Source organism: Bison bison, unplaced genomic scaffold, assembly GCF_000754665.1.
Source record: "Bison bison bison isolate TAMUID 2011002044 unplaced genomic scaffold, Bison_UMD1.0 scf7180017864129, whole genome shotgun sequence".
Classification (NCBI taxonomy): domain Eukaryota; kingdom Metazoa; phylum Chordata; class Mammalia; order Artiodactyla; family Bovidae; genus Bison; species Bison bison.
In genome coordinates, this window is record NW_011494701.1 from 1036724 (window position 1) to 1050188 (window position 13465).

A 13465-nucleotide genomic window follows, 5' to 3' on the forward strand; every position below is an offset into this window, starting at 1 on the left:
CTCTAGTGTTATTATTATTATGTCAGCTCCACCTTCACTTCCACCTATCAGATCATCAGGTATTAGATCCCGAAGGTTGGGGACCCCTGTATTACAGCATAGAGACAGGTAAGTGTCCCCAGAGTAGCCATATTCAGAGTTAAGGGGGAAAGGAAGAGGGCTCACCTGTATTCCTTTAGATGCTATTTTATTTATTTATTGAGAGAATTTTTAAATGTTTTCTCTAGTATAAGCTGAATATTAAAATGCTTGTATGTATCATACAAATTCAAAATGCCATTTAAATAAAATTTCACATGACACATGAAATTACTACCAAAATTTAGTATGGTGAAAAATCATATGGATTTCCCTAGTACCAATTTCTGAGAATCAAGAATGCCAGAGCTTTAAGAATACTGAAATGTTACCTAATCCAAACCATTTGCTGGACACAGGAAGAGAGGAGACTCTAATGAGAAAAAAATATATTAGAAAAAAAAATTACAAAGTGTCATTTTCCCTTCCAGATATACAAGTTTCAATGAACCACAATAACATATATATATATATATATATATATATATACACATACATACATACATACATATATCTTGATTTGAAATGTTGTGTTTCATTTTTGCTATACAGCAAAGTTGTTCAGATGCTGTTTAGCTGTGACAGTGGTCTGTGCCAGCACCAGGGATGGTGTTCAGAGAACAGATCCTGCTCTCGGCTCCCACTTTAGGAACGGGTGCTGATGCATTTCCTAGTGTGTGTGTGTGAAGTCGGAGAAGGCAATGGCACCCCACTCCAATACTCTTGCTTGGAAAATCCCATGGATGGAGGAGCCTGGTGGGCTGCAGTCCACGGGGTCGCTAAGAGTCAGACACGACTGAGCGACTTCACTTTCACTTTTCACTTGCATGCATTGGAGAAGGAAATGGCAACCCACTCCAGAGTTCTTGCCTGGAGAATCCCAGGGACAGGAGAGCCTGGTGGGCTGCCATCTATGGGGTCGCGCAGAGTTGGACACGACTGAAGTGACTTAGCAGCAGCAGTGTGTGAGGTCAATGTTGTGAATACTTTTAACTCTAGAATTTTTTAAGGAGGATTTATTTTTTATTTCCAAGTTTGATCTTGAGGTCTTTAACACAAGGAATAAACTGCAAACTAGTTTATAGACAGGTTTGAAAGCAAGGATGTCAAAGATTTTCCTTTCTCGAAAAAAGTTCTTATATTAAATTTAACTAGAGATTTTATTTGTATTCACTAATTTTCCACTTTTTTTTTCCCCTATTTATCACCCTATCCAGGAGTGACCCCATCTCCTTCCTCTCTGCTAGGTAGTGATGGTCTCTGAACATTCCATGACCCATACATTCGAGAAGTCTGCTTAAATATTTTGTAAAATGTTCCTTAACTGGAATTTGCATGATGTTTTCCAAGGTTAGACTAAAGCTATGTTTTATTGAGCGGAAGAATTCTACTAAGGTGTGCGCCCTTCTCACCCCATCTTATCTGGGGTATAGGGCATTAACTTTTATCCCTTGGTTAAGGTGGAGTCTTCTAGATTTCTCCACTGTAAAGTAACTATTTATTCTCATTCTACATTCTTTTAGGTGTAAATCACTAAGTCTTTCACTCAAGGAATTTATGGAAATATAATAAAACCACCCTAGTAATTTATATATATATATATATATATATATACACATATATATTTATATTATATTGCTTCTCAGTTCAGTTCAGTTCAGTCACTCAGTCATGTCCGACTCTTTGCAACCCCATGAATCACAGCACGCCAGGCCTCCCTGTGCATCACCAACTCCCAGAATTCACTCAAACTCACGTCCATCAAGTCCATGATGCCATCCAGCCATCTCATCCTCTATTGTCCCCTTCTCCTCCTGCCCCCAATCCCTCCCAGCATCAGAGTCTTTTCCAATGAGTCAACTCTTCGCATGAGTTGACTCTTCCCCTTACTTTTCTATATTGATTACTTGGAATTTTCTGTAAGAATTTTGTCCTTAACTTCCATTTATTCATATAGTTAATCATTTATTTATATTAATATGGAATCAAGGATACTTCTTTTATCCTCTGGTACATAAAACAACACTATCATTATTTCTTTATGGGACAGTTGTTCCAGCTTTGATCATTGGAAGCTCTTTCACATGGATTCCTGTCACCTTTTGACAAGCCCACATCTTCTCATTATTTTCAAAGCATTTTATTATTTTCTGACACTTCAAGATGACGTACTTCATCTTGTGGTCTTCCCTTGTGGTTCAGCTGGTAAAGAATCTGCCTGCAATGTGGAAGACCTGGCTTCAATCCCTGGGTTGGGAAGATCCCCTGGCGAAGGGAAAGGCTACCCACTCCAGTATTCTGGCTTGGAGAATTCCATGGACTACACTCCAGGGGGTTGCAAAGAGTCGGACATGACTGAGTGGCTTTTGCTTTCACTTTTTCATCAGTCATGTATGAAGGGAGCTCTGGTTTCTTTGGTTAGAGGGATTCAATCAACACAGGCTCTGGTTGTGCTCCTTGCTGATGTAGTGGGATTGTTTCTAGGCCCTCCCAGTAGAAGACCTAGCAATTATTCCTGTATGCTAAAGCATGCACACACACACACAGGACTCTAATATCTTGTCTAGCTATCTACTTACCTACCTACTTTCCTATCATCTGTCTACCTACATGTCTGCATTTTAACTCTCCATCTTTCCATTAAAATGAAAGGAGTTTATACTAATGGGATTCTCAGGTGGCTCAGTGGTAAAGAATCTGTCTGCCAATGCAGGAAATGCAAGAGACGAAGGTTCATTCAATCAGTTGGGAAGATCCTCTGGAGGAAGAAATGGCAACCCATTTCAGTATTCTTGCCTGTAAAAATCCCATGGATAGAGGATTCTTGTGGGCTGCAGTCTATGAGGTCACAAAGTGTCGGACACAGCTGAGCATGCACACACTCTCCTATACTGATACCTCCTGCTCTAATCTAGCATCACAAGGCTTACCATACCTGCACTCTTGTTTCTTTGACAGTGAGAAACCTGGTTTTCCATTAACCATGATTTATTTATTTATTTGTACAACCCTTAAATACAGATTGAGTAGTTTCAGGACTGCTTACTGATGTCTTTGGGAAAAACACACCTGCCAGTTAGAGTAAGGTCATCTTTGGCCTTCAAGCATTCAACTGAAACACTGTTTTCTAGAGTTATTTAGATAACTCCTTTCTTCCACTACCTTCAGTGAAGTTCTGTTCCACATTTGTAATATACTTGACTTAACTGTCAGGGTCTGCTTTATATCTTGGAATCCCCCAGTCTTCTGATAGATGTTTTAAATTTACCTACAATCAAGTTCACTCTTTGTCAAACTCATGCATGGAAAAACTGATGTATAAATCAACCCAAGACCATATGGGAGAGTTTCTTCAACCTAAATATCCATAACAATAAATTATGGAGATACCATCAGTTCAGTTCTCTTCAGACCCTCAGTCATGTCTGACTCTTTGCGACCTCATGGACTGCAGCATGCCAGGCTTCCCTGTCCATCACCAACTCCCAGAGCTTGCTCAAACAAATGTCAGTTGAGTCAGTGATGCCATCCAAGCCTCCCATCCTCTGTCATCCCCTTCTCCTCTTGCCTTCAATTTTTGCCAGCATTAGGGTCTTTTCTAATGAGTCAGTTCTTCACATCAGGTGGCAAAGTCCTGGAGCTTCAGCTTCAGCTTCAGCATCAGTCCTTCCAATGAATATTCAGGACTGATTTCCTTTAGGATGGACTGGTTTGATCTCCTGGAATCCAAGGGATTCTCAAGAGTCTTCTCAAACACCACAGTTCAAAAGCATCAGCTCTTTGGCACTCAGCTTTCTTTATAGTCCAACTCTCACATCTATACATGACTACTGGAAAATCCATAGCTTTGACTAGGTGGACCTTTGTCAACAAAGTAATGTCTCTGCTTTGGAGACACCATATACCAGCCTTCTGGGAAACAGCCCAAGTGACAGCTGTGGGTGGAACCCTACCCCTACCATGAAGGATTTGTTTGGCTAAGAATGAGATTAAGCAATTGAGGAGGACTCAATATCCTAATAACCCATATAGACAGGTAGTGACTCTAGTTCTCGTTATTTTTTTATAGATAGGGCATATGGTATTGACTTCAGTTCTTATTATTTTTTTAATCTTTGGACTTCACCCTAATTTAAAGGACACAGTTTTTAACCTTTATGTTTTCCTTAAAATTGATAAAAGGAGTGTATTTAAATTTAGGCTATCTCCATGTTGTTAGCATTTTTTATTGGGATAGCTTTATATTATCATGCAATATTATTGCTGAATTTCTGATATTAGACAATATAGCTGACCATAGTTGGGATGGGAAATAGAAAAGCAATGACTTTTCCAAGTCAACTTCAGACTTGAAAGTTAATTTAGCCACTGTGCAGCTCAAAAGCTTTGTGAAATGCTCCTCGACAGAGCAATTTTTGGACTTTATGTTTTAAGATGCTTGAGATTTCATTGCTTGAGATCCATTAGAGTTATATTTTCTATTTTGAGATCCATTAGAGTTGCATTTTCTAATCCTTTTTCCCCCTTTCAAGGTTAAACTTAACTGGCCATAGAGAGCCTAGATAAACCATTATTTCTGAGTGCATTTGTGAGGATGGTTTGGGATTAGATTAGCATTTGAAGTGGTAGATTGCCCTCCTCAGGTGGGTGGACACCATCCCATCGTCAAGGGCCTGAAGAGAAGGAAAGGCAGAAGAAGGTGAATCTGCCACCTTTTCTCCTGCCTCCCTGTTTGGGCTGGAACATGTCTTCTCACTTTTTCTGCCCTCAGATTGGGATCTACATCATCAGCTGCCCTACCTCTCAGGCCTTCAGACTCAGACTATCTTGTATGATCTGCATTCCTGGGCCTCCAATCTGCAAGTGAACAGTACTCTGCGGGACCTCTCAGCCTCGGTAGTCATAGGAACTCCCTCCCTCTCTCTTTCTCTCTCTCTCTCTCTCCCCCTCTCTCCCTCTCCCTATGTTTCTATGGACAACCCTGACTTACATCTCTCTTGTTTTTTTCATTTTTCCCCCTTGGGAGGCATCAAGTTTTTATAGAGGAAGAAGAACTGGGAAGACATACCATTGTCCCACTCTTTCCCCTGCATTATTCCACACTCAGAATCACTAAGCTCAACCCCCGAATTGAAGGACTTCTGTTTTTCAGTGTTGTCAGTAGGTTAGTGGACCTAATTCCAGGTTCCTGTTTTGAAAACCATTTTTAGCTACAGGCTTAAACCATGTTACAGCACCTCTAACATTAATAGAGATCACATTTAACCGCCATCGTTTGGACTTCTTTGTCCTTTTTATTATGTTTTTATCTTTGGCACAAAAACAACTGTGTCTAACAGAAAGCCTAAGGAAGGATGTGGTAAGGATGAGGGGAAGTGATGTTTATTAAAATCCTGTTTGGTATCAAGTGCTGTACTGCACAGTTTATATGAGCGTTGTTTATTTGATCTCTGGAACTGTATTACTTGTTATTTATGCTTTTCCCTATTCAGGTCCTGAGAAAGAATTTAAATGTAGTAGTTGATTTGGGAAGGGACCCAGGAAGTTCTCTGAAGACACAGGGAGGAAAGATGGGAATCTGGCCAGGAATGTGGGGCTGAGTGATGTGTCACTTCCAAGGGCACTTGGGACTGAGCCTGCTGGGGCTACTGTGCTGAGGGCACATGGGGCAGGCTCAGAGCTGTGAATGGCAAGAGTTAGCCACTCACCTGCCAGTTACTATCTTAGGTTCTGAGACTCACTGCTGGAGCACTGGCTCCACAGTGTTCTTAGACAGCCCTGCCCAAGATGAAGCAGATCTGCTTCCCGGATGTCCTCTGATGGAGAAAACAGGACGCCAGAGGGATCTATGTACATGGAGATGACCTTGGGCAGGATATTTACAGGGTCTACTATTAGTATTATTTGCTTTTCACAGTTGAGAAAACAGCCCCAAATATTTAAGTAACTTGTCTAAAATCACAGGGCTAATAGGCTAAATTTTTAAGTCTAGATTTGGTTGAGATGCATCCCCACTCCTTTCTGCTGTACATGAAGCTGATAGCTGAATGGTGTTGGATTTGTGATCTCCAAAGAAGATTTAGCTTCAGGATCAGGGATCAGGCTTGATTACTCATAGATTTTGCATGGCAGAACTTTTACTACAGTGAAAAATGCCAGATAAAGCTTCTGACATAGACATCAGAAGGGGGGTGGAGAGTGCTCCACACTCTGGTCTTAGCAAGGCCTTATATAATTTTAAGAGACCCATTCCCATAAGGTATAAATTAGCAAGATTAGCACTAACAATAAAAAGGTCTTACCAGAATGCATGCAAGTCTTACAACACTGATCTTAACATAACTAGATTAGTCAGGAGGTTCCTGTTAAGAAGGAGAAACATGTTCTCAAGCAAGATATGTTGTTGTTATATAATCATTAGTTCAGGGCTTAAGGGAAAACAACCTTTAACCATTACCTCTGAGAAGGCAATGGCAACCCACTCTTGTACTCTTGCCTGGCAAATCCCATGGATGGTGGAGCCTGGTAGGCTGCAGTCCATGGGGTCGCTAGGAGTCGGACACGACTAAGTGACTTCACTTTCACTTTTCACTTTCATGCATTGGAGAAGGAAATGGCAGCCCACTCCAGTGTTCTTACTTGGAGAATTCCAGGGATGGGGGAGCCTGGTGGACTGCCATCTCTGGGGTCACACAGAGTCGGGCACAACTGAAGCGACTTAGTAGCAGCAGCAGCAGCTGAGCTTAAAGAAAAAAAAAAAAGTTTTATGTGACTAAGACTAAGGAATGTAGGACAAAAATATTATCCTTTTATCATCCTGGAGAGCCCCAGACCCCTTTCTCCTCCTCGGGTAGCTGGGACTTCTTATCAATCTATCTAAAAATTAACTCTCCCAAAGCCTTTCTTTACATTTGTTTTATGTCTTGGGGCTAGACACTGCAAACAGTAGCTGTGGCAGGGTCGCCAAGAGAGGGCATATGTCAAGAAATACTATATGGTGACATGAAAATCAAGAACCACAGGAAACTGGATGCAGCCTGAAGACTGGCATATAGAATTCAGCTCTGCCTGTGCCAGGTGAGCACCTGGGAGAAGCTTAATTGAGCTCTGATGACGTCTCCTAACTCCACTTAACACTGAGGGATATTAGCTGAGGCAACTGAAATCAATGATCTGATAACTTTGGACATTTTTGTGGATTCTAAGCCCACTCCTGTATAGTCTTCCACCTTAGTGTCCAGCTGGGAGCTGCAGGAGGTGAGGAGCAGACTTCTGTCATGGCTGCTTTAGAAAGTCAGAGTGGTGAGAAAAACGTCCATTTCAGCTGGACTGTCATGCCTGACTTGAGAAGGACGCATGATGTTCCAGGGAAAAGAGCATCTCTCTTAAGGAACTGAGCCCTCAAAACTCTGCTCTCACTGTTCATTTTCAAGGGTTGTTTCTAATGATGGGTAGTATGAGGTCAGCTTGAAAAAAAATGTAAACTTGCATATTTCTCTTGTGATGTATCTTATAAATGATATTCCTTTTCATATTGGTGCCCAGAGACCAATATGGGCCCAACAATTGGCTTTCCTTTGTCAAAGCCACCTGAGGACTGTGGTATGTAAATGGTGCTGTCTAGATGAATGAGAAGCTGAACTCCCTCCGGTTGAAGAGGACTTGAGTTCAATTAATTATCAAAGGTCATAAGGAAATATTGCTTTGTGAATCTCACTGAGGATTGAAAACTTATTTTTTCTTTAACCAAATAGTAGGTACATATGGCTATATATATTAATATATGTGTATTTATACACATCTATATTAGGAAATAAGCATATGTGTAATCTTTATAATCTTGAGATCAGAATGTATATGTTTTATAATATTTTATCATTGAATTATGCATGTTTCCTTCCTTACTGTTGTATTAGACACACTTATATGCTCTTATGTTACTTGTCGACAAGTATTGGGACTATGTCTTTAGTAGGTGAGCTTCTGTTTTCTGATAGCAAAGTGTATATAGTCTGATGCAAGTATATTTCTTTAATATTTTTTTCTGAATTTTACCTGGTTTCTTCTTGTATCTCTTGCAATTGTTGAATGAAGAACATGCCTTAACTGATTATATCCTGAAGATCAGACTTTCTAACTTCAGGTTTTGTAAGATCACACATGCAGAAGTCTTCCTTCAGACAACAGCTGGGGAGCAAGTGTGAAGGTGCAGAACCAGCCTTGACTTCCTGAGGTGCATGTCCCACCTGTTGTAGGACCTTCTTCTGACTTTCTCAGTTACCTGATTTATGCAAATAGTATAGGTTTCTTATCTATTTTTATTCATTACTTATCTATTATTTTTAATTTTGCATGGTCCACTCTTATACAATAACTTCTGAAATGGTAGAATGATCACTGCACATCACATAATTACAGTGGTGTCAGCCTCCAGACATGTCTTGGGGGGAGCATGCTTCAGGCTCCTTCCTTGTGTGGATGCCTTCTGCATGTAAAATAGAGCCTTGTCAGACATCTCTGAGACAAGAGATCTGCACACAAGACCATTCACCTGTTTGTCTTTTTCCAGTGATTTGAATCTATTATGTCGTGGCTTTATTCTACTAGCTCTTTATAACCTCTTGTTTCCCCCCAGTTATTAGCATATACAAGATAATGGTATCTATTATATTTGCATCTATAAAATACAAATTTAATTTGCTTTTACTGTCTTCATTTCTCACACAGAATTCAAAAATTCATATACAAACATAACCAGCATTTAAATCTACATTTTAATATTGTTATTTTTTATTAATATTTTATTTTGACATTTACCTCTCTATGAAAGAATATTAAATATTCACTTAGATTTAACCTTCTATAGCTAATGTATTCATGACTGAGCACATCTTTCGTATTTGTGAGTTCTTATCTGATCCATCTACCTGTCAGCTAAGTTTAAGTGCAGATATGTAAACATGTGAGTATGTGAGAAGAATTTTTCTATGAGCATTAGATATATAGTTTTCTTTCTTACTCTTCTTACTGTTAGCAACTTAACCTATAAAAATATTTGATAACAGCCTACTCTATACAAGGCTTTATGTATACTTCATTATATTTATCATTTAATGCAAAATGAATGTTTGCATAACTGAATGTTTGCATAAATAACTGAATGTTATTTATCATTTAACAAAACTGAAACTTATTTTAACATATATTTGCTTATTTATACCTGAATATTTACTGGACTTCTTTTTCCATTAAGGTTGAAATTCAATAGTTTTGGGTTTTACTCACTGATTGTGGAATTATTAGGTGAATTAATTTTCAAGTCTAGAGCACGAGGCCTTCAGAGACACACATATATGTCCTTATTTATCTCACTAGTTTATTCTTTCTACTGAGCTATTGCTTACTCAGATAATTCCCATGACGAAGAGCTTCCCTCTTTATCTTTTAAGATTTGTATTTTTTCTCTCATAGTTTATATTTATTACAGAGGTAATATATTTTATTTCACTTATTTGATTTTGGCAGAAGTTTATCTGCTTTTCTTTTCCTTATTTCTACACTTTAAGTTGGACATAGTGTTTTTGACCCCATGGAGGGTATTTGAGCCTCAGAATATTACCTTCTTATAAATTCCTAGGGACCTTTTTATTTGTTTGTTTTGTTTATATTTTTGCTCATTTATTTCTAAGAAGAACATAGAAATTTACCCAGATTTTGTGCTTGCTAGATTTACTTTTATCCTTGAAAATCTCAACTTTTGTACTTTATTTTTAGGCATGGCATCTATGCCACCATCCTGTCTGCTCTCTGAACAAAGGAGAGAGGTCTCTCTCTGTGATTTTGGTATCCCCGGCCTCTATAACAATACATGACAAAGAATATCATTTTCAACAAATGTTAGTTTATGAAAAGCTAACTGCTCATTTTGCAGTGTGATGTATACACACACTAGTGGGTATAGACCAAAAGTTCATATCAATTGAACGCATGGATGCACAAAGGGCAATAGCTCAAGTTTAAGGAACATACGAAGGATGTCTAAAATAGCAAGCAAAGGGTCCTGAAAAAACAGTTGAGACTGTGACTTCTGAATAATCATTCTCTCTGCTAGTCATTTTTCTCCTGGGTGTTTGGTGCTTTCCAACAGACAAAACTGTAGTTTTAAATTTCAATGTATAAAAGGCACAAACAAATTCTAGGAAATACCAAGTGCTAATATCTGAAATGGATTTTCAGAGGTACATTAGATACAATAGAGTCATGTATAAAAATGAAATTTTACAACTCAGTATTATTGATTAAAAAAGAAAAAGAAATGAGACAATATAAGTTTTATTCAAAATATCAGTTATCTGTAAGTGATATGGCAAAAACTAAGGGGCTATTTCCAAGTTTTTATGAGATTTATAAATCAGATTTATGAAAATGTTATTACTTCCAGCTTATCTTTAATCTTAATATATTTTTCTCCCTGAATAGTCTGATAAGAACCACAAAAGTAATATAAGTTCTTGAAAGAGCAAATATTTGAGGGGATTATTAATATTAAATAAAACACATTTCCCAAGTATGTCATCAAGATGAAATCTACAGAATAACATTAGATTTAATATTCCTTCTTGGGCTCCACAAGCGTTATTGATCAAATCCCTATCTCTATGTGGGTCTTCGAATTAGTGAACTTGAGTGGATGATGGGCTACATTTTTCATGTTGCATCTGATATTGCAGAGATTTTATCAGAACTTGATGAAATATATGCCATAGTTTATTAGTGCATTTTACTCATGAAGTTACATTTGAATTCAATTCCCTTCGGACAATTTTCTACTCAATTGTCTGTGATGACCTGATAATCCTAATCAACCTATCAGATATAGAAACACCCAATGGTAATTGATGATATTTAGAGACAGAGTGATTTAGGTGAGCTACTTGTAGTAATATCATCTGACTTCATGTCTGTCATTACAGTGAATTCATGATTTATACTGCTGAAATTCCTTTAAATAAAATCATATAACTTTGATGGTGATTTATTAGTTTTTCAATGAAGTTGAAAAAGATAAACAGGTAAGCATCTTTATAGTGATCTGGCCAATACAATCCCTCCTTGTAACTATAATATACAGGGACAATCAATTGTGGATTTAATTGATGAGTATGGACTCTAAGCAAAGCAGGTTATGTTTACATGATTTAAAGACTCACAGCATTGAATTGTGAAAATCTGCTGCAACTATATCCTCAACATGAATATTGGAGCAAAGAGAATATTTTGTCTAATTTTCAATATCAGCATCTTCCCAAGAGGAGGCTTTTTTGGGTTTTCTCTATGACAATTATTTTGTGATTTCCAAACTCACAATATTCTTGCTTCTAACTGGCATATCATTCCTCTACATTTGTCAGTTAGATTATGTGCTAGTCTTACTCTGGCTTCTAAACTACATTGTCTTCATAAACTAAGTGTAAATATTCATGATCCAATTATTTGGATGTTCTGTTGTTAACTATCAGAAGGACATCAATTTTTTGATTCCAAGTTGTAGGTGGTATCTGTGTATATGAATCCATGCAAACTGGTGTGAAGGAATAGAATGTCATCTCTTTAGTACACATCCATCAATACAACCGCAGAAGTTAATATTTTACAACATTCAGATTGTTTAGCAAATTTATCATCATGTGTTAGTATAGCCTATGTGAGATTTCACATATTTATAATATGAATAGATTGCTTTCATTTACTCAATTGTCACTTACCTTTGTACCTCTGAAATTGTAAATCACTTTAAATATCTTCCTTTAAATAATTTTGTCTTATGGATATTAAATTTAAACATTCATAAATAGTTTTATTTTCTGAAAACTTCAGTAAAGGTTAAATGTGAACACAAAAATAAGACAGAATATCCAACTCTTGACTATCTTATGATTCTCTCAGCCCTAAATTCAAACACTATTTTCCACAATGTATTCTATTTGAACATTTTCCATTGTCCTCCTAGTTTATAGATTTGACATGAAAGATATTTAACAGTATTCAGTTGTCATAGTGAGAATCTTCTGAAGATTTACCCTTTATATAGCAGTCTTTTTGAATTAAACTTCAATTGTTTGCTGGATTTTCTTCAAAATTCTTGTATCTGGATATTCTGCCACTGTTAAAACCTGTTTCATTACTTTATTCTATTAGGAATCATTCAGAGTTCTCTTTCCTCAGGGAAACCTAACCTCTCAGAGGGTGCCATGTCTGCTCTGGGCAAATAGTCCAGGGGTTCCTCTGAACTTTGTGTTTATGATCACAGGCCCTGAGGCTTCCTGAAACTTCCTTTACTCTTATATGTCCAGTAAGCCTCTCCAATACTCTTGTTGTTTATTCACTCAGTCATGTCTGACCCTTTGCTATCCCATGGACTGTAACATGCTAGGCTTCCCTGTCCTTCACCATCTCCCAAAGCTTGCTCAAATTCATGTCCATTGAGTCAATGATGCCATCTAACCATCTTATCCTCTATCATCCGCTTCTCCCCTTGCCTTCAATCTTTCCCAAAATCAGGTGGCAAAATATTGGAGCTTCAGCTCCAGCATCAGTCCTTCCAATGAATATCCAGTACTGATTTTCTTTAGGATTAACTGGTTTGATCTCCTGGCAGTCCAAGGGACTCTTGAATCTCCTCTAACACCACAGTTGAAAAGTATCAATCTTCAGTGCTAAGCCTTCGTTATGATTTAACTCTCACATCCACACATGACCACTAGAAAAAACATAGCTTTGACTATATGGACTTTTTTGGCAAAGTAATGTCCCTGCTTTTTAATATGCTGTCTAGGTCGGTCATAACTTTTCTTCCAAGGAGCAAGTGTCTTTATTTCATGGCTGCAGTCACCATCTGCAGTGCTTTTGGAGCCCAAGAAAATAAAGTCTGTCACTGTTCCCATTGTTTCCCCATCTATTTGCCATAAAGTGTTGGGACCAGATGCCATGATCCAGTTCAAACCCTCTCTATCACATTAGCTTTCTTTTTCTTGTGGGTGTCCTTGGTGCCTCCCCAAAACATACACACATCACATAGTTCTGGGAGCTGTTCAAGGGAGTAGAGGTGATGGTCCACTGCTCTATTTTTGCATCTTAGATTTTTCTTTTGTACTAGTTGGGGATACCTGTCAGTTACCATGTGCAAAATACCTACAAATAAGAAGATCACATACAATAGCAGCAATGTAGCAATGTTGTGTTTCTATCAGCCTCTCATCTATCTCTTGTCTATCTGTCATGTATCTATCTTTCTACTTGTATGTGTGAGGAGTAGATAGGGAAGAGTGGGCAATTTTATTTTTACTTCTCAAATATTAATTGAATTGAATAGATCTTAGCAATTTAT